The following is a 20,253-nucleotide window of genomic DNA, read 5'->3' as shown; positions in this document are numbered from 1 at the left end:
AACCTGTGAGTGTTTCGATTTATGCCGCTGTTGCCTTGATGTTGTTGAAATCTTTCCAACCTGTTTCATTGCCAGTTCCACATGCCATGTTACTGCCTCTGGCAGGATGTGGTTACTCCAAGGTGAAGCACACCCAGTCCACTGACACTCACACACAAACACACACCACACCCACACACACTAACCCACAGACACATACACGTATAAGCACATACACACAAACACACTCACCACACCTACCCACCCAAGCACACACACACCCATACACACACAGGTCCACAAACACACTTACACACACGTTCATGCACACACCACATACACACCCTCATACACGCACCCACATACAAACTCACACACATCACATTCATACTCAGGATATGGACCAACCACAAACTCTCAAGACAGAATTTATCTCAGTTGTTTTTGTTTGCACTCCCAAACATGGGCCATCCCCCACCCCAACGGGTGAGTCATCCACACCAGACGAAAGCGTCTCTTACTCAGCCTGATTCCTATCTGACCTCATAGAACAACTGGTGTTGGAGGAGTCTTCTTTGTTCTCTTTGTTCAGTTCCGCAACTAGACTTGCTCAGTTCAAAGTTAAGTCGTTGAATTTATGAGAAAGTCACAAGGTCGCTCTGTGATGAGACAATTACAAAATACACTCTGAGGCAATTTCCTCTTTTTTGCAAGTTCCCAATGGTGCTTCCTTCTTTCTATCCATCCACACAGTTTGTGTTTATTTTTCAGTAATCTTCCCCACTCACACGTTTAATAGCCACTCTTCATTGGGACATTACGACGGGGATTTCTGAATATTTATTCTCACTGCAAAGCAGCTTGGCATACAGCACTCAGAGGCCGGCTCAGCACACAGCGTGAATCTACCATCCCAAGAGTAGATCCTGAGGATTCACCACTGAGGGCCCAGGGATCTTTACAGAGACACGTCTACCCCAGGAGCTCCCAAAACACCCACCTTCAAAAGGGACAGAGCATCTTCTCCACTTGAGACAGGAGCCAGGTAAGTGTCTGAGCCACTCTTATCCAATCGTATGGACTGGGAATCAGGTGCTTGGTAGAGGAACTCTCTACCAAAGGATAGGTCAATAGATGGAATTCTATCTATTGGTTAATCACTACCAGGTGAAATGACATAGGGCCTGATTTAAATTTCGGCAGAGCGGTTACTTTGTCACAATGGTGATGGATATCCCGTCTGCCGAAATATAAATCCCATAGCAACTAATAGGATTTATATATCAGTGTATGCGATATCCGTCACTGTTGTGAGGGAGGAACCCATCCACCGAAAATCTAAATCAAGCCCATAGTCACATCAAACAAGCCACTTCCAGCCATGGGGAGAGGTGGGCAATGTGACAAGCGCAGCCACTGTCGGCTACAAGAAATGAGACAGCAATGCTAAGTGTGACATAACATATATCTGTCATAGGAAAGGACATGACAATGTGACATCTGGCAGAATCACTCCTTGCCTAGAGAAAGGAAAGGGTAATCTGACTTCTGGCACAGCCCTCCTCAGCCAGGAGAAATAATGGGTCTATGTGACTGCTGACAGAGCTACTCTCAGTCAGTAGAACATGGAGAGCAATGTGACATGTGACAGAGCCACCCCAGCAAAGTGGCATTTGACCGAAGCAGGAATAAAAGACTTGTGACAGAGCCAGTGTCAGCCTCAGGAAGAGGCAGGAGCATATGGCGTGTGACACAGCCAGTGTCAGCCTCAGGAAGGGGCAGGAACATATGACGTGAGACAGAGCCAGTGTCAGCCATGAGAAGGGGCAGGAAGATATGACGTGTGACAGAGCCAGTGTCAGCCACGAGAAGGAGCAGGAGGATATGATGTGTGACAGAGCCAGTGTCAGCCACGAGAAGGGGCAGGAAGATATGACATGTGACAGAGCCAGTGTCAGCCTCAGGAAGGGGCAGGAAGATATGACGTGTGTCAGAGCCAGTGTCAGCCTCAGGAAGGGGCAGGAAGATATGACGTGTGTCAGAGCCAGTGTCAGCCTCAGGAAGGGGCAGGAAGATATGACGTGTGACAGAGCCAGTGTCAGCCTCAGGAAGGGGCAGGAGAATATGACATGTGTCAGAGCCAGTGTCAGCCTCAGGAAAGGGCAGGAACATATGATGTGTGCCAGAGCCAGTGTCAGCCTCAGGAAGGGGCAGGAACATATGACGTGAGACAGAGCCAGTGTCAGCCACGAGAAGGGGCAGGAAGATATGACGTGTGACAGAGCCAGTGTCAGCCTCAGGAAGGGGCAGGAGGATATGACATGTGACAGAGCCAGTGTCAGCCACGAGAAGGGGCAGGAAGATATGACGTGTGACAGCGCCAGTGTGAGCCTCAGGAAGCGGCAGGAAGATATGACGTGTGCCAGAGCCAGTGTCAGCCTCAGGAAGGGGCAGGAGGATATGACGTGTGACAGAGCCAGTGTCAGCCACCAGAAGGGGCAGGAAGATATGATGTGTGTCAGAGCCAGTGTCAGCCACGAGAAGGGGCAGGAAGATATGACGTGTGACTGCGCCAGTGTCAGCCTCAGGAAGGGGCAGGAAGATATGACGTGAGACAGGGTCAGTGTCAGCCACGAGAGGGGGAGGAACATAGGGAATGTGTCAGAGCCAGTGTCAGCCACGAGAAGAGGCAGGAACATATGGCGTGTGACAGAGCCAGTGTCAGCCTCAGGAAGGGGCAAGAAGATATGACGTGTGTCAGAGCCAGTGTCAGCCTCAGGAAGGGGCAGGAAGATATGACGTGTGTCAGAGCCAGTGTCAGCCACAAGAAGGGGCAGGAAGATATGACGTGTGTCAGAGCCAGTGTCAGCCACGAGAAGGGGCAGGAGGATATGACGTGTGACAGAGCGAGTGTCAGCCTCAGGAAGGGGCAGGAGCATATGATGTGTGACAGAGCCAGTGTCAGCCTCAGGAAGGGGCAGGAAGATATGATGTGTGACATAGCCAGTGTCAGCCACGAGAAGGGGCAGGAAGATATGACGTGTGTCAGAGCCAGTGTCAGCCTCAGGAAGGGGCAGGAGCATATGATGTGTGACAGAGCTAGTGTCAGCCTCAGGAAGGGGCAGCAGCATATGATGTGTGATAGAGCCAGTGTCAGTCTCAGGAAAGGGCAGGAGCATATGATGTGAGACAGAGCCAGTGTCAGCCACGAGAAGATGCAGGAAGATATGAGGTGTGATAGAGCCAGTGTCAGCCTCAGGAAGGGGCAGGAACATATGACGTGAGACAGAGCCAGTGTCAGCCACGAGAAGGGGCAGGAAGATATGACGTGTGACAGAGCCAGTGTCAGCCTCAGGAAAAGGGCAGAAGGATATGACGTGTGACAGAGCCAGTGTCAGCCTCAGGAAGTGGCAGGAAGATATGACGTGTGACAGAGCCAGTGTCAGCCTCAGGAAGGGGCAGAAAGATATGACATGTGTCAGAGCCAGTGTCAGCCACGAGAAGGGGCAGGAAGATATGACGTGTGTCAGAGCCAGTGTCAGCCACGAGAAGGGGCAGGAGGATATGACGTGTGACAGAGCGAGTGTCAGCCTCAGGAAGGGGCAGGAGCATATGATGTGTGACAGAGCCAGTGTCAGCCACGAGAAGATGCAGGAAGATATGAGGTGTGATAGAGCCAGTGTCAGCCTCAGGAAGGGGCAGGAACATATGACGTGAGACAGAGCCAGTGTCAGCCACGAGAAGGGGCAGGAAGATATGACGTGTGACAGAGCCAGTGTCTGCCTCAGGAAGGGGCAGAAGGATATGACATGTGACAGAGCCAGTGTCAGCCACGAGAAGGGGCAGGAAGATATGACGTGTGTCAGAGCCAGTGTCAGCCTCAGGAAGGGGCAGGAGCATATGATGTGTGACAGAGCCAGTGTCAGCCTCAGGAAGGGGCAGGAGCATATGATGTGTGACAGAGCCAGTGTCAGTCTCAGGAAAGGGCAGGAGCATATGATGTGAGACAGAGCCAGTGTCAGCCACGAGAAGATGCAGGAAGATATGAGGTGTGATAGAGCCAGTGTCAGCCTCAGGAAGGGGCAGGAACATATGACGTGAGACAGAGCCAGTGTCAGCCACGAGAAGGGGCAGGAAGATATGACGTGTGACAGAGCCAGTGTCTGCCTCAGGAAGGGGCAGAAGGATATGACATGTGACAGAGCCAGTGTCAGCCTCAGGAAGTGGCAGGAAGATATGACGTGTGACAGAGCCAGTGTCAGCCTCAGGAAGGGGCAGGAGCATATGACGTGTGTCAGAGCCAGTGTCAGCCTCAGGAAGGGGCAGGAACATATAACGTGAGACAGAGCCAGTGTCAGCCACGAGAAGGGGCAGGAAGATATGACATGTGACAGAGCCAGTGTCAGCCTCAGGAAGGGGCAGGAGGATATGACATGTGACAGAGCCAGTGTCAGCCACGAGAAGGGGCAGGAAGGTATGACGTGTGACAGCGCCAGTGTGAGCCTCAGGAAGGGGCAGGAGGATATGACATGTGACAGAGCCAGTGTCAGCCTCAGGAAGCGGCAGGAAGATATGACGTGTGACAGAGCCAGTGTCAGCCTCAGGAAGGGGCAGGAGGATATGACGTGTGACAGAGCCAGTGTCAGCCACGAGAAGGGGCAGGAAGATATGATGTGTGTCAGAGACAGTGTCATCCACGAGAAGGGGCAGGAAGATATGACGTGTGACTGCGCCAGTGTCAGCATCAGGAAGGGGCAGGAAGATATGACGTGAGACAGAGTCAGTGTCAGCCACAAGAGGGGGAGGAACATAGGGAATGTGTCAGAGCCAGTGTCAGCCACGAGAAGAGGCAGGAACATATGACGTGTGACAGAGCCAGTGTCAGCCTCAGGAAGGGGCAGGAAGATATGACGTGTGACAGAGCCAGTGTCAGCCTCAGGAAGGGGCAGGAAGATATGACGTGTGTCAGAGCCAGTGTCAGCCACGAGAAGGGGCAGGAGGATATGACGTGTGACAGAGCGAGTGTCAGCCTCAGGAAGGGGCAGGAGCATATGACGTGTGACAGAGCCAGTGTCAGCCTCAGGAAGGGGCAGGAAGATATGACGTGTGTCAGAGCCAGTGTCAGCCACGAGAAGGGGCAGGAGGATATGACGTGTGACAGAGCGAGTGTCAGCCTCAGGAAGGGGCAGGAAGATATGATGTGTGACAGAGCCAGTGTCAGTCACGAGAAGGGGCAGGAAGATATGACGTGTGTCAGAGCCAGTGTCAGCCTCAGGAAGGGGCAGGAGCATATGATGTGTGACAGAGCCAGTGTCAGCCTCAGGAAGGGGCAGGAGCATATGAGGTGTGAGAGAGCCAGTGTCAGCCTCAGGAAGGGTATGAGCATATGATGTGTGAGAGAGCCAGTGTCAGCCTCAGGAAGGGGCAGGAGCATATGACGTGTGACAGAGCCAGTGTCAGCCACGAGAGGAGGCAGGAAGATATGACGTGTGACAGAGCCAGTGTCAGCCTCAGGAAGGGGCAGGAGGATATGACATGTGACAGAGCCAGTGTCAGCCTCAGGAAGGGGCAGGAGCATGTGACGTGTGACAGAGCCAGTGTCAGCCTCAGGAAGGGGCAGGAACATATGACATGTGACAGAGCCAGTGTCAGCCACGAGAAGGGGCAGGAAGATATGACATGTGACTGTGCCAGTGTCAGCCTCAGGGAGGGGCAGGAAGATATGACGTGTGTCAGAGCCAGTGTTAGCCTCAGGAAGGGGCAGGAGCATATGATGTGTGACAGAGCCAGTGTCAGCCTCAGGAAGGGGCAGGAGGATATGACATGTGACAGAGCCAGTGTCAGCCTCAGGAAGGGGCAGGAGCATGTGACGTGTGACAGAGCCAGTGTCAGCCTCAGGAAGGGGCAGGAACATATGACATGTGACAGAGCCAGTGTCAGCCACGAGAAGGGGCAGGAAGATATGACATGTGACTGTGCCAGTGTCAGCCTCAGGGAGGGGCAGGAAGATATGACGTGTGTCAGAGCCAGTGTTAGCCTCAGGAAGGGGCAGGAGCATATGATGTGTGACAGAGCCAGTGTCAGCCTCAGGAAGGGGCAGGAGCATATGACGTGAGACAGAGCCAGTGTCAGCCTCAGGAAGGGGCAGGAAGATATGACGTGTGACAGAGCCAGTGTCAGCCTCAGGAAGGGGCAGGAAGATATGACGTGTGTCAGAGCCAGTGTCAGCCACGAGAAGGGGCAGGAGGATATGACGTGTGACAGAGCGAGTGTCAGCCTCAGGAAGGGGCAGGAGCATATGATGTGTGATAGAGCCAGTGTCAGCCTCAGGAAGGGGCAGGAAGATATGATGTGTGACAGAGCCAGTGTCAGCCACGAGAAGGGGCAGGAAGATATGACGTGTGTCAGAGCCAGTGTCAGCCTCAGGAAGGGGCAGGAGCATATGATGTGTGACAGAGCCAGTGTCAGCCTCAGGAAGGGGCAGGAGCATATGAGGTGTGAGAGAGCCAGTGTCAGCCTCAGGAAGGGGTATGAGCATATGATGTGTGACAGAGCCAGTGTCAGCCTCAGGAAGGGGCAGGAGCATATGACGTGTGACAGAGCCAGTGTCAGCCACGAGAAGAGGCAGGAAGATATGACGTGTGACAGAGCCAGTGTCAGCCTCAGGAAGGGGCAGGAGGATATGACATGTGACAGAGCCAGTGTCAGCCTCAGGAAGGGGCAGGAGCATGTGACGTGTGACAGAGCCAGTGTCAGCCTCAGGAAGGGGCAGGAACATATGACGTGTGACAGAGCCAGTGTCAGCCTCAGGGAGGGGCAGGAAGATATGACGTGTGTCAGAGCCAGTGTTAGCCTCAGGAAGGGGCAGGAGGATATGACGTGTGTCAGAGCCAGTGTCAGCCTCAGGAAGGGGCAGGAGGATATGACGTGTGTCAGAGCCAGCGTCAGCCACGAGAAGGGGAGGAAGATATGACGTGTGACAGAGCCAGTGTCAGCCACGAGAAGGGGAGGAACGTAGGGAATGTGACAGAGCCACTCTCAGCTAGCAGAAGTGACAGGAGTATGTGATGCATTGTGACAAAGGCCTCTTTTTTATAAGGCCGTCCAGGGGATTCCATACATGACAGAACGAGATTCAGTCAGTAGAAGGTTTAGTTCAGTTTGCCTGTCTCTTTTCCTGAAATGGAAAAATCGACAGATACCCTGAAAGTATGGGAGCCGGTCTTATACTGCATAGGAGAGAGGGAGAGGGGATGGGGTGAGTGACTCCTTGGCAGGAGAGGGCCATAGGGGAATCTACCGATGCCATGTGCCTGGAAATAGGCACCTAAGAGACATCACTTCTGTCTGTAGAAGAGAGGGAGCAGTAAAGAGCTTATGTGCACACATCCGGCTGTCACAAAGAAGTTTAACAATAGAGTGTGGAAGAAGGGATTTGTGCTCAATCACTCAGGTTCAAGATCTCAAGCCAGATATGTCACCTTCTCTCTTTCACTGTTTACAAATGGTCCTCATTCTATAGGAATGAACTACTCCCTTCATTCTGAGTGTGCCTCTGGTGCGTAATGGAAATGAGAATGCATCAGGGGTGAAAGCCAGTAAAGTTGGGGTGATGGGCACTGAGGGGCAGTGAAAGCCAGTAAAGGAGGGGTGATGGGCACTGAGGGGCAGTGAAAGCCAGTAAAGTTGGGGTGATGGGCACTGAGGGGCAGTGAAAGCCAGTAAAGTTGGAGTGATGGGCACTGAGGGGCAGTGAAAGCCAGTAAAGGAGGGATGACGGGCACTGAGGGGCAGTGAAAGCCAGTAAAGTAGGGGTGATGGGCACTGAGGGGCACTGCCGTGGACCTCGGGTCTATCAGGACCCTTTATGATGGTCCCAGGGGATCACGGGGCCATTTGAAGCCACCTGACGCCCCCTGAGGCACACAGAACTGGGTGGGCAGCTCAGGTTCTACATTTACCTGTCCACTAGCTGGGTACCAGTATATGCCAGCTGGAAGCTGCTTGCGGATTACCTAGAACCAGTCGAGAGCCAGCTGGGGCTCTTTGGGTGCTGGCCGAGGGACCCTGAAATCAGCGCTTTCCCGAGGGTCTTTATAACAGGGCTGTGACTCCGTCAGGCTATTGTCTGGGGATTGCAGCGCTGACTCAAAGTAGCTCTGTCGGTGTCTTCACGATCAATGACAATGTGGCGACAAAAATATCATTTAACAAATATTGTTTACCACAATGTTGTGTTCTCTTACTTATAATGGGAGGTGGAAAATATCAGAAAAATCTATAGTGTACAGCAATAGCGTCCAAAAAGATACACAAATATATATGCTTTAATATATGCACGGTTGAAAATAGTAAAAACTGAAATATAATATATTTAATTACATCAAAGGAATCCCACTAATATTTTATAATCTACAACAATAGTAATTAAATACGAACATAATGCATTTGACATTATATTGTTTAATATGTTTAATATATGGATGTTACTACAATGCAATCACATAGATGTAATATATATACATATGTATACATATATGTGAAACAGAAGAGGGAACTCTGGGTAGTTCCCAAGTTTAGCTGGAGAGCAGCTCTGGTGGGCGGTGCCCGGCAGCACCCGCGACACTCTAGATCTGCCCTCCTCAAATGCCGCTAGTTATAGTTATCCTAGGGCGCGAGTTATAGTTACTTGAAAGAATTCCAACTAGAACTGCTGACTTTCGATTGTTTTGTACGAGTAAATTCAGAACCTAACTATAACGGTCAAAAGTGGAGCACCTCTCGCTGCTGCAAACAACGGGCTTGACCGCACCCCAAGCATCAATACCGAAAACCCTCCCACTCTCAGGAACTGTTCACTCTTCTGTATCTGCAACATCAGCCTCCAACGCCACCGAACTCCACCAACGCGTTTGGACCTCCATCTTTTTCAAAGTAGAAGGTTGTAAATGGATCAGTCCGATTCATCTCCTGCATGTTTTTATATCACCTCCAGGGGCACTATGGTAGTCGTAGTCCAAAGAGTGCATTTACACAGTTCCCACTCATACTGATGAAAAAGTTCAAAAAAATCTGTTCCATTCTCGATTTAGTAATGCCATTCTCTCTGTGCCCCATTAAAAATCAAAGTCACTCGTTATGCACACACTGGCATTTGCCCATCAATTTCACAGGTAAATTACCTCCTCCTTCATACCTCACCAGCTACTTAGCGGTAACACCACTAAATATTGAATTAGGAGCCAGGGCCGCATCGGCACACAAAGGCAACACATCCAGCTCACTACTATGTGATGCCGGCTCAGTGTCCTCTACGGTGTTTACAGTCCAGACCTTCCAGGTTCTCTTGGGCTTCAAGTGCCAAAAGCACGAATCCAGGGCCAGGGCCATAGGTGCCTCCATGAGGGGGGCTGTGTTAGAAGCCCCGCAGAGGTGGTGATTCCAAGAGCTTAGGGGTCTCAAAGGGACACTCTTTCTTTTTAAATTTCTTGCCAGAGGGTGGTGGTGATCCCTGGGGCAGCACGAGGGACCCGTGGGTCCTGCATATTGTTTATAAGCCCCGGGGAGGTGGTGGACCCAGGGGCAGCAGGAGGCCGCCAGGTAGCACCCCCAGCATTATTCAGCAAATGCCCCCAGGACTTGGCCCACCCGGGGGCTTTATAATAATGAATTGCTTCACTTTTTTTGTAATTTTTAGGCTCAGACCGTAAAATTTAAAAAAATAGCTTTTTAGCTCTGGGGTGGAGGGGTCCCAGCAACAGAGCCAAGGGGTCAGGGTGTATGTATCCTGGCCCTTATTCTTTTTTTTTAACCTTTTTTTCGGAGACTCGGCTGAGCTGAGTCCCAACACGGCTGCGGACACTTCAGCGGCTTCCCTGTTGAAGTGTTGTCAGCCAATCAGATCTCAGCACGAGATAGGGAGGGGTAGCGAATCCTTCACGTCCCTATATAAACAAATTTATTTTCCCCTTAATTTCTCAAAAACTACTAAACGAATATACACCAAAACACAAAAGGTCTCTTTCTGGACCGGACCTACCTTCCTGCCAAATGCGGTGTGATTCTGGCCAGTAGTTTTGGCTCTATCGCTGTTCACAATTCCTATTTCCCATGTAAAAATGAATGGGGAACAAGTGTTTTGGGACCCCCCTTTTTCTCGGCCCCAAACAGATCACCCTGAAACTTTCCAGACAGCAGCTGACGTGATAGCAAATGTTTTTCTAACGTTTCATGAAGATTTGTGAACGGCGCCAAAGGTATAGGCAAGTAAAAAAAAGCTTTTTATATCGGAACTAGGTCCTAACTATAGCTATTTAGTGGCAACTGCCATATTTTTTCTCTCTGTAAAAAACAAAGATAACAGGGACGTTATAGTTAGGTTCCGTATTTACTCACATAAAATGAGAGAAATTCAGCAGAGTTATTTCAAGTATAACTCACAGTCTAAGGTAACTATAATTCCGGTCGATGCACAGTTTTTTCTTCAATGTTTGATTGATATGTTTATTGACATTATAAAAGTTGTCATGAGTGCTGTATTATCTGGAGTAATTGGCAGTGCATGGCGAGGGCATGTGATATAGTTATCTTTGGCCACAAGTCCGAGGTCGCAGGACAGCTGTGTGGAGGTCTCTGTTCTCCCCTAGGAGCCAATCGATAACCATCTGTTAACTGGCAGTGGGGGTCTGCGGACAGGGCAGGTGTCTTCTGTCTGGCTGAGAGGCTCTGAGGGTCTTTAATGTAAAGTATATTTATAAAGATCACCCTCATGCACCCTCTGTCTGGCTGAGAGGCTCTGAGGGTCTTTAATGGGAAGTATATTCATAAAGATCACCCTCATGCACCCTCTGTCTGGCTGAGAGGCTCTGAGGGCCTTTAATGTATATAAAGATCAGCCTCGTGCACAGGGGCATCTTGCTGCAGAATAACAGATCTTTATTGTTGCCAATCTCATTTTGTCAACTTGGACTGCATGAAGTGTTGAATGGACTCAATGGGATATGAACCTGTGGCCATGAGGTCAATGTCTCTCTTATGCAGTGGATGCAGGAGTCCACTGGGCCACCAGTCTTTAGAGATGCTTGAGGGGCTAAGAGATTTTTTTCAATGTCCAGCTGGGTGTCTCTGAGACTAAGCTGATGGTGTCAAAGGATCTCTGGAAGCAGGCTGAGGGTCTCGAGACAAAGAAGGGACTGCAAAATATGTTAGAAAGGTTCAGAGTATATATAAGACCTCTGAGATTCAGCTGGGGTATGTGAAGGTATTATGAAATGAGGGAAGTCAGCATTCAGCTTTGTTTCTTGATATTGCATGGATGAAAATTACATTTTGAACAAAGTTAGGTGTGTTTTAAGAAAGCGGGGGCTGCATTCCCACTTTTTAAAAAGTAACAGTTAAATTGTTGTACTATCTGTGCATGCATGATCATTCCAAGTGCAAGAAAGGGAGACAAATTGAACTGTGCAGAACACATAGAAAGAGGGAAAAAACTCTCAGGGTTGTTTTTTCTACACAAAAACAATGCTGCATGGAACGTAGGCGCCCTTCCACCATAGTGCAAAGGTGCCTGCAATGGCGCTAGGCAGCCAATTGTGCGCCAGCACTGGGTGAAGGACAGGAATGCACCACATCGCATAAATACAGTGCATTCCTGCTCTTTCACATTGGCGTAACACCGATTCCCCACAAATATGGCCCTTAATATCCTGCATCGAAGAGCTGATACTGTTCGATTCTGTTCAAGAACAGTCCTGCTGTGCTGCCTTCACTGGCTGTACTGGCCTGCAGTCGAAAGTCACTGAGGACACATAGCTGCCAGGCTGCCTGTCTCTCAAGTGAAGTCCCTTGGAGGCATCTTTACTTACAGACCACCTGGTCTGAAGAGCCTTACCTTTCATTACTATTAGAGAGCCCCACACTGGGGGATACATCCTGTCTAAACTCATGATTTCTACACTGGATGTAGTGTTTACATTTTCCTAGTTGGGGCTCGCAGACACCACAATGGTGGTAAGGTGGAAGTGGTATTTATACACTGAGAGTAAGGAAATTGGGTTTTGCTGTTATTGTCACCCTTACTCATACCCCTGACTTATGACTTATAATACCTTTGATAAAGTGTTTTCAATGCAACAAAGCCCATGTCCTCTGCATTGATTTGGCGTATGGACTTTGAGAATAATGAGTGGGAATAAAAAAAAAGTATCAAGTTGGTATTTATGTATGTAGCATATGAAACCCCTTAAGTCTTGAGAATTGTGGTGCCCTGGTGTGCTAAAAGATGGTTTAGGAACAGACTCTGCTTGCAGCTGGATGGAGGGGTTCTAGCACACATTATGAACGTAACTTGTAGGCCTGGGCGGAGTTCGCGGAGTTCTGCTACACGGAGCTCAGTGAAGTGCTGAAAAAACTCTGCCTCTCTAATCGGTGTTCCGTGAGGGGCAGGGTTCCCGTGAGTTGTGCTGTTAGCGCTGATTTTCAGAGCCTGGAGCCCTAACTTCTTTCTGCAGTGTGAGTAGATTTTCTGTTCGAGTGGCAGCTTCCTCAACACGAGTAGCAGCTTTCTCATCGCAACTTGCCGCAACCACCTGCATTCAGAAATCTTGCTTGCCAACACATAGATTTTTCTCACTCATGCTTGCCAACTTAACGCTGGCAAGCCATGCAAGAGAAAAACACTTCACGGAGTTCTTCAGAACTGTGCGTCGAGCGCGGAGTGGGCAAAACTCTGCGAATCTGTGAATTTCTCCGGCGGAGTAGAATTTTTCACCCACCCCTAGTAACTGGCAGGACTAGAGTAGAGATGCGCACCATCCTTTGAGTCACTGTTGTGTTTTTAAATAACATCTCAAGATGCTACCTTACCTTTCTACCTATAAGTAATTGACCAGCAGGTCATTAGGTCTGGACTCAAGCAGGGATGCTCAAAGTGTCTAAGGTGCTGCTGCCCGGCACTCTTTGCTTTATTCTGCAGGTGGGTCTGGAATTTTCCAAGACCATCTCTTGGAGGTGTTTACTGTAGCTGGGCTCTAGTGACCACTGGGCTTGGAGTGACACACCCTTTCCTTTGTCTCATTTGGAAGTAAGACCTGGATTATTTCTGCCTCTTGCCCTGGATTGTCGGGTTTCAGGAGCCCTGGAGCAGGGGTGTCTTTTCCTGTCAAAGGCAATGAGAGCTGTAAAATACCTGGACAAGTGGGACCTGCTGATAGTGAGAGAGGATTTCTGCATCATCAATAACATATTCTTTTGACAGTCTGACAGAGTATGGGCCGCCGGAGGTTAACCATCCGACCATCCTTTATAGCTATACCACATCTGATGGTAGCCGCGTGTCCTGTGGACAGAAGTAGGCTGTACAGGATTTTTTTAGACAGCAATGGTTGAATTCTTTGACTTGTAGCTTCACTTTTAACATTAAAAAAAACAACTTAAATGTGAGAGGGCAGTTGCATGCGGGTAACTTGGCAACTATGTTTCTGTGAGGCCAATAGTAAAAAACAAAACAAAAAACTAGAGGTTTTTTGAGTTTTATGTTGTGCAGTGTGCCAGATCTTTTTATCTGTGAGTTTGCATAACTCATGCAACACACACCATAGACTCACCTACATAGCTCCATTAGTTTGAGCTGTTCCATACAATGGGAGATTACTCTGGGATACGTTGTACAAGTAACCACTTAGCATAACTTTTTCTATGGGGGTAGAAAGTGGAGTTCATTTGGCCCTCGAGTTAGCCTTAGCCTACACTGATGGGTAAAGGTTCACTTCCACAAGCCGCAAAAACTAGCTCTCCATCCACTGAAGATGCTCAGAGAGGTTATAGGTGGCCATCTCCCGCCAGCATCTGTGGGGTTCTACAACTCACCCTATCTAACAGCTCTGTACATGCTTTGTGATTTGAGGATGTAAACCCCAGCACTAGAATGTGTGAATCTAATCAGTAGAGGGTATAAATCCATTCACTAGAGGGTATGACTCCATTCACTAGAGCGTACGAATCTGTTCACTACAAAGCATTAATCCATTCACTAAACTGTATGAATCCATTCACTAGACTGTATGAATCCATTCACTACAAGGCATGAATCCTTTCACTAGAATGTATGGATCCATTCACTAGAGGGTATGAATCTGTTCACTACAAGGCTTGAATCCATTCACTAGACTGTATGAATCCATTCACTAGAGGGTATGAATCCATTCACTAGAGGGTATGGATCTGTTCACTGCTTGTTATGAATCCATTCAGTACAAGGTATGAATCCATTCACTAAATTGTATGACTACATTCACTAGAGGGTGTGAATCTGTTCACTACTAGGTATGACTCCATTCACTAGACGGTATGACTCTATTCACTAGAGGATATGAATCTGTTCACTAGAGGGTATGAATCTGTTCACTACTCAGTATGAATCCATTCAGTACAAGGTATGAATCCATTCACTAGATGGTATTACTACAGTCACTAGAGGGTATGTGTTGGAAATGGCCTTTCTGCAGGGTCACCCTCAAACCTTTTGCCTTCCTCCTCCTTTTTTTCTGACCTCATTTTGCTGGCTTTAGGACTATGCACACTTTACCACTGCTAATCAGTGCTAAAGTGCATATGCACTCTCCTTAAAACATTGTGGCATTGGCTCATACAAAATTGTTTAATTATTTAATCTACTTGGAATTCCCCAGTAAAGTGCACTACGTGTGCCCAGGGCCTATAGATTAAATGCTACTTGTGGGCCTGCAGCACTGATTGTGCCACTCTCATAAGTAGCCTGCCATTGCAAGGCCTGTGTGTGCAGTTTCACTGCCATTTTGACTTCACATTTAAAAGTAATTGCCAAGCCTTAAACTCCCCTATTTCTACATATAAGTCACCCCTAAGGTAGGCCCTCGGTAGCCCATAGGGCAGGGCGCTATGCAGGTAAAAGGCAGGACATGAACATGTTTGTTCTATATGTCCTGGTAGTGTAAAACTCCTAAATTAGTTTTACACTGCTGTGAGGCCTGCTCCTTTCACAGGATAGCATTAGGGCTACCCTCATATACTGTTTGAGTGGTAGATCCTGATCTGAAAGTGGTAGCCAGGTCATATTTAGTATGGCCAGAATGGTGATAGAAAGTTCTGCTTTCTAGTGAAGGTGGATTTTAGATTACTATTTTAGAAATTCTACTTTTAGAAAAAGAGCATTTATCTACACTTAAATCCTCCTGTGCTTTTCAATCCAGGTCTGGCTAGGTTTAGTTGACAGCTCCCTTGTGCATTCACTCAGACAACCCTAAACACAGGATGCTCTGTCACACTTGCACACATTTTCATACTGAATGGGTCTTCCTGGGCTGGGAGGGTGGAGGGCCTGACGCTTACATGTCAAAGGACAGTAGCCTGCCCTCACACAAAGGACTGCCACACCCTCTACTGGGACCCTGGCAGACAGGATGGAACTGAAAGGGGACCTGGTGCACTTCTAAGTCACTCTTTGAAGTCTACCCCACTTCAAAGGCACTTTTGGGTATTTCAGCAGGGTCTCGGACCCTACCAACTCAGACACTTCTACTTCACAAGACACCTCTACTACACAAGACACTTCTGAAGTCAGACACTTCTGGACGAGATACCACTGGAGAAGAGACCCTGAACCAGAACTTGCAACCTGCCAAGAGGAACTGCCTAGCTGCCCCATTGACTCATCTGACTGCTTTTTGCAAAGAACTGCTGCCCTGCTGTTGCCCTGCTGCCTTGCTGTCCTCTGGCTCTGCTGAGAAGTGCTCTCCAAGGGCTTGGATAGAGCCTCCTCTTCCTTGAAGTCTCAGGACCAAAAAGACTTCATCTCTGCAAAAGAACTCCTTGTGCGTTGAAAATCGGCGCAAAGCCTGCATGAAAAGATGCACAGCCTGCATCGCAGTGAGAAAATCACTGCACGGCGAACCAGAATGACACAGTCCGACTTCCCGAAAAGGAGATCGACGCAGCACCAGCATTGCGACTGGAAATTCAACGCACAGCCCATTGGATTCACGCAAAGCTGAACCGGAATGACGCAGCCCGACTTCCTGCAAGAAGAATCGATGTAGCACCTGCTGTGCGGTAGAAATTTCCACGCATCGGCCACCGGATCAAAGCAGCCCCTGTGACTTCATCTTGCACGCCCAGGATTTCAACGAATCATCCCCGGGGCATCCGAAAACCCTGCAACCCGAAGAGGATCCCAGTCTACGCACTGGAAATCGATGCAAAGCCTGCCCGCGTTAAAATTCAATGACGCACACCTCCCTGTTTTCCACGTATCTCCTCCTCTGCAGTCCCCTGCGGAGGATTTGAACGCAAACCAGATATTTTGTGCTTTCAAGGGACACTTGTTACTTTTTAAAGACTAAATACACTTTATATCATTTTTACAGTGATATTTCAACGTACACTTATTGATTCTTGATCGTTTTGACCTGCATTTAACCAGATAAATATTATAGATTTTTCTAAACACTGTGTGGTGTATTTTTGTGGTGCTATTCCGTGTTATTGCCCGATTTATTGCACAAATACTTTACACATTTCCTTCTAAGTTAAGCCTGACTGCTCAGTGCCAAGCTACCAAAGGGTGGGCACAGGATAATTTGGATTGTGTGTGACTTACCCTGACTAGAGTGAGGGTCCTTGCTTGGACCCTTGACCCTAGGGTAGGTCGCTTCCCCCGCCGCTGCAGCTCCACCTGCCCAGGCTCCTGACACCTCCCAGCAAGACCAGCTAAACCGTAAGTACTCCCACCGCCCAGCCCCTCGCCCAGCGCCTCGTTACTCACCTCTGTTTTTCTGAACTTCTGTCTTCTGTTTTCCGCTCTCCCCTCCAACCTTTCTTCGCACCTCTGCTGTCCTCTCTCCGTTCATTTCCCTTCGCTTTCTGCTCCTCCCTCTGGTAGCCATCTTCCTCCGCTCTCTGCTCCTCTTCTGCAGCCCACTTGCTGTGGGTTCTGATATTCTCCTGTGTCCTTCTCTTCCTCCTCACCGCACTTTCCTCGTGTTCTGCTCTTCCTCTGTGTCCCGCTCCTCTTCCTCACTGCATTTTCTTCCTGCTCTGCTCTTCCTCTGTGTTCTTCTCTTCTTTTCTCTTCTTCCTCACCGCTTTTTCTTCCTGCTCTGCTCTTCCTCTGTGTTCTTCTCCTCCTGTGCACCCCATCCTGCGTGTTCCTTTCTTCTTCTGCATTCTTCTGTGCTCTTCTCCTCCTCTGCACCCCGTCCTGCGTGTTCTTTTCTTCTTCTGTGCTCTTTTCCTCCTCTGCACCCCATCCTGCGTGTTCTTTTCTTCTTCTGTGTTCTTATGTGCTCTTCTTCTCCTCTGCACCCAGTCCTGCGTGTTCTTTTCTTTTTCTGTGTTCTTCTGTGCTCTTCTCCTCCTCTGCACCCCATCCTGCGTGTTCCTTTCTTCTTCTGTGTTCTTCTGTGCTCTTCTCCTCCTCTGCACCCCGTCCTGCGTGTTCTTTTCTTCTTCTGTGTTCTTCTGTGCTCTTCTCCTCCTCTGCACCCCATCCTGCCTGTTCCTTTCTTCTTCTGTGTTCTTCTGTGCTCTTCTCCTCCTCTGCACCCCATCCTGCGTGTTCCTTTCTTCTTCTGTGTTCTTCTGTGCTCTTCTCCTCCTCTGCACCCCGTCCTGCGTGTTCTTTTCTTATTCTGTGTTCTTCTGTGCTCTTCTCCTCCTCTGCACCCCGTCCTGCGTGTTCTTTTCTTATTCTGTGTTCTTCTGTGCTTTTCTCCTCCTCTGCACTGTGTTCTTCTGTGCTCTTCTCCTCCTCTGCACCCCGTCCTGCGTGTTCTTTTCTTCTTCTGTGTTCTTCTGTGCTCTTCTCCTCCTCTGCACCCCGTCCTGCACGTTCTTTTCTTCTTCTGTGTTCTTCTGTGCTCTTCTCCTCCTCTGCACCCCATCCTGCGTGTTCCTTTCTTCTTCTGTGTTCTTCTGTGCTCTTCTCCTCCTCTGTACCCCGTCCTGCGTGTTTTTTTCTTCTTCTGTTTTTTTCTGTGCTCTTCTCCTCCTCTGCACCCCGTCCTGCGTGTTCTTTTCTTCTTCTGTGTTCTTCTCCTCCTCTGCACCCCGTCCTGCGTGTTCTTTTCTTCTTCTGTGTTCTTCTGTGCTCTTCTCCTCCTCTGCCCACCATCCTGCGTGTTATTTTCTTCTTCTGTGTTTTTATCTGCGTGTTCTTTTCTTCTTCTGTGTTCTTCTCTCCTCTTCTTCTGTGGTCTTCTCCTCTTCTACTGTACTCTTCTCTCCTCTTCTTCTGTGGTCTTCTCTCTTTCTTCTGTATTCTTCTCTCCTCTTCCTCTGTGGTCTTCTCTTCTTCCTCGTCTATTCCTCTCTTCTTTTCTTGCTGACTCCTCTCCTCCTCCGTAATCCCCCCTTCCCTATCTTCTTTCCCTTCCCCTCTATCTGACCCCCCCGCCCTCTGCTTTCCCATCGCCACCTCCCGCTCAGCCCGCCCCCCCTGCTCCCATTCGTCACCCCCCCCCCGCCCCCAGCTGACCCCTCCTCCCCCCCTCCTACCTCTTATGGTGCCCGCTGCGCGGCAGACACAGCGACCCTTGACCCTAGGGTAGGTCGCTTCCCCGCCGCTGCAGCTCCACCTGCCCAGGCTCCTGCCACCTCCCAGCAAAACCGTAAGTACTCCCTGCGCCCCCCCCCCGCCCAGCCCCTCGTTACTCACCTCTGTCTTCTGAACTTCTGTCTTCTGCTCTCTTCTCCAACTTTCTTCGTACCTCTGCTGTCCTCTCTCTGTCCATTTTCCTTCGCTTTTTACTCTTCCCTCTGGTAGCCATCTTCCTCCGTTTTCTGCTCCTCTTCTGTAGCCCACTTGCTGCGTGTTCTGCTCTTCTCCTGTGTCCTTCTCTTCTTCCTCACCGCATTTTCTTCGTGCTCTGCTCTTCCTCTGTGTTCCGCTCCTCTTCCTCACCGCATTTTCTTCGTGTTCTGCTCTTCCTCTGTGTTCTTCTCCTCCTCTGCACCCCATCCTTCATGTTCTTCTCTTCTTCTGTGTTCTTCTGGTGTTCTTCTCCTCTTCTGTGTTCTTCTCTTCTTCTGTACTCTTCTCCTCCTCTTCTGTGTTCTTCTCTTCTTCTTTACTCTTCTCCTCTTCTTCTGTGGTCTTCTCTTCTTCTGTACTCTTCTCTTCTCTTCTTCTGGGTTCTTCTCTTCTCTTCTTCTACTCCTCTCTTATTTTCTTCTGATTTCTCTCTTCTTCTCTAATCCATCTCTTCCCTTCCCTATCCTCTTTCCCTTCCCCTCTATCTGGCCCCCCCGCCCTCTGCTTTCCCGCCGCCACCACCTGTTCGGACCCGCCCCCCCTGCTCCCATTCGTTGCCCCCCCTCCCGCCTCCCACCCCCAGCTGACGCCCCCTCCCCCCCTCCTCCCTCTTATGGCGGCCGCTGTGCAGCCGCGCCGCTGGCGCGCCGAAGGCAAGCCCGTCTGCGCCCGTCCGCGCCTGGACCGCACCCAGCGCCATGACCCCTAGCCCCCAGCACTCCCAAACCCCGCGGCGCCGCTACGATCCCATCTCCCTCCACGCACTCAACCCGGGACGCTCTAGAACCTGCTTCCAAGCCAACCCGAAACGCACCCATGGACCCTTCGCATGCCTTACCTGCAAGCACACCTTCCACCGCGACTGCACCCCGCCCGCCAGCCCACGCACCAATAACCACCTCAAATGCATCCTCATCAACACACGCTCCGTCCACAAGCACGCCATTGAACTTTGGGACCTCCTGGACTCCACCCCGCCGGACGTCGCCTTCATCACTGAGACCTGGATGAACGCCTCCTCGGCCCCCGACATCACCATAGCCATCCCCGACGGCTAATAAATCACCAGGAGAGACCGCACCAACCAAGTCGGAGGAGGAATCGCCATCGTTTTCAAGGACTCCATCAACGTCACCACCTCCACCGAAGACACCCCCCTCGCCGCCGAACACATGCACTTCCATAGCCACACCGACCCCAGGACCACCCTCAGAGGAACTCTCATCTACAGACCCCCTGGACCACACGCCCTCTTCAGAGAATCCATCGCCGACTTCATCTCCTCGCACGCCCTTGCCTCGCCGGACTACATCCTCCTCGGAGACCTCACCTTCCACTTGGAGCAGAACAACGACCCCAACACCACCACCCTGCTTGACAACCTCGCTGTTAGACCTGACAGCCTTAGGGTAGTCACCCCTAACTTTTTGCCTGCCTCCCTCCACTTTTTGGACACTGTTTTTGCTGGTTTATAGACTCGGCGCACTTTA

At 49.9% G+C, this 20,253-nt stretch overlaps 1 protein-coding gene across 3 annotated transcripts in view; it reads left to right on the top strand.

Annotated features, from left to right (window-relative positions):
* The first annotated feature begins 782 nt into the window (after positions 1 to 782).
* LOC138246675 (carcinoembryonic antigen-related cell adhesion molecule 16-like) overlaps positions 783 to 20,253 on the top strand; it is a 68,648-nt gene continuing 49,177 nt past the window's right edge. For all 3 annotated transcript variants that reach the window (XM_069201433.1, XM_069201431.1, XM_069201432.1), the window contains exon 1: positions 783 to 1,024. The gene's annotated coding sequence lies outside the window, so the exon portion shown is untranslated. The remainder of the gene's footprint in view (positions 1,025 to 20,253) is intronic.

Source organism: Pleurodeles waltl, chromosome 7 (genome assembly GCF_031143425.1).
Source record: "Pleurodeles waltl isolate 20211129_DDA chromosome 7, aPleWal1.hap1.20221129, whole genome shotgun sequence".
Classification (NCBI taxonomy): domain Eukaryota; kingdom Metazoa; phylum Chordata; class Amphibia; order Caudata; family Salamandridae; genus Pleurodeles; species Pleurodeles waltl.
This window is presented reverse-complemented; position numbering and strand designations above follow the sequence as displayed.